Here is a 2,138-nt window from a genome sequence, read left to right on the forward strand (position 1 = left end):
GGTAGCCGGAGCCGGACGATTTTCCAGGCGGTGCCGGAAAACGGGCCATTCCTCCGCCTAAGTAGACTACTCCAAAAACTAGCTGTTAGAATATATATATATATATATATATACACTACAAACTAGTTGTTAGGTATAAATGAATGTAAAATATTTCTAAATAATTATTTATAATATTATTTGTTAGGGGTTGATCCATTTCCATAAAAATAAATAGAAATATAGTTATGATGACATATACAAAACCCGAGAAGTATTAAAATATTAATAATTTATCTTTTTTTTGCTAATGCAAGAGTCGTGCCTTCTATTCAAAATTTTCAGAGGGTAAAATTACATAAAATACAACCAACCGCAGGCTAAACCTTTTAGCCCTATATAAAAGCCTCACCAAAATACAATTCCACCAACCAGGTCCTAAATACCCAAACAACAGACTCGTAGTAACTCAAATATTAAATAAACAATTCGTAAAGGGTCAAAAGACCCGGACCCACCATCATGCACAATAAAAGACCCGAACCCACCAACATGCACGCTTTCCCTAACCGTTGATTCTCCACGCCCGATCCAACGATGGAAGATAATATCGCAAGAACTAAAAGCACGTAGAATTACCGCGCGATACACGACCTAGACCTACCATCATGCACACTTATCCTTGACCGTTGATTCTCCTCGCCTGATCCAACGGCGGAGGATCATATCGCATTAGCCAAAAGCACAAAGAATTACCGTGCGATGAGGGCGGTATTCTCTCCCCAACCTTGGCCACGTGTTGCATTGTGAGTGGAATCACTCCCAACTCCGAAATACCACTCTTGACTTGAAGGGTATGCGAAAAACCAGAAGCCACCCCGAGGGCGGTATTGACACCACAAGAAGTAATGCGGGGGTTTTGAGTCTACTGAGAAAGCCTGGACTCCGGCCCCTCGCACCATCCCATCTCCTCGGGCGCATGAACCAAAGGAAGATGAAAATCCATCTGTCCATCCATCCATCCGAGAAACACCGTCTACCGAGCAACTTCCACCTGAGACTTCTGGGTTTGCGCTTACCTGGGTTGAGGAGGCAGACAGAGACCTGCATCCCAAATGTGACATCACTTCTAAAATAACACTTCATAATGAATCCAAATCAACTAGACCCCGTCTCTATGGCTCTGTTTCAAAATAACATTTTGTCCTCATCTGCGTGATTGAGACAATGATCCCTTAATCTATTATGAGGCATCTCTTTCCAACTCAACTTGACCCTGCTTTTGGTACAGAGCACCCCTTGATTGGCTAGAATGTCTACCAATTTATTTGCCATCCTTCGCACATGAGTAAAACTCATGGTTCGTAAGCACAGAAGGTGAAACTGAATCCTTTGAAAGACCTGAAGTAGCCTCCAGTGTCTTGAGACTTTTTCCGGCTCTGTGCCACAGCAGATTCTCTTGACCGAGTTAATGATTAACTCAGAATTAGCTTCAATTATTATATTCTGGAGATTATCGTGCTTCAAGAATTCTAAACATTGCTCAAGTGCCATTGATTCTGCCATATTGTTTGTAGCTCTTCCCAAATGGAAATGGAAAATAAAAAGGATGTAGCCATTCTCATCCCTTAACACCCCTCTAAAACCAGCAATACTTGGTTTGCCTTTTGAGGCCCCATCAATGTTTCATTTCAGAAAACCATGATGGGGAGGATGCTAGTAATTTGGCTTATTGTCCAGTTTCATGACCTTACTGTCCATGCGTTGTGGTATAAGCCCCTGCGTACCCAACTGAAGAAGTATCTGCATTTCAGCTTCTGAAGGTGGATTCTTTGGGGAAGTTCGCACTAAAGTACCTACCGTCTCCTTAAGTTGTCTTAAGATCTGCTCAATAATGTGTTGGGAGGAACTTTTTCATTTCTAAAGATTTTGTTGTTCCTTTCTTTCCAGACATTCCGTATTATGAAGCTTGGAGTTAAACCCCAAGCTGAGCGAAGAAATTCATTATCAGAGAAGATTCGTCTCTAGTTATTTAGGGTATTGATAATGCTTCATCTGTCCCTATCTGTCTGTTGGAAAATTGTGGCAAAAGTATCCCACAACCTGGAGGTGAAAATGCAATTATTGAGAAGGTGCTCCATTGTTTCCTCTTGTGCTTC

This window comes from Pinus tabuliformis, chromosome 1_2 (genome assembly GCF_031772625.1).
Source record: "Pinus tabuliformis cultivar Carrire ecotype Pingquan chromosome 1_2, CPIR1, whole genome shotgun sequence".
NCBI classification, from domain to species: Eukaryota; Viridiplantae; Streptophyta; class Pinopsida; order Pinales; family Pinaceae; genus Pinus; species Pinus tabuliformis.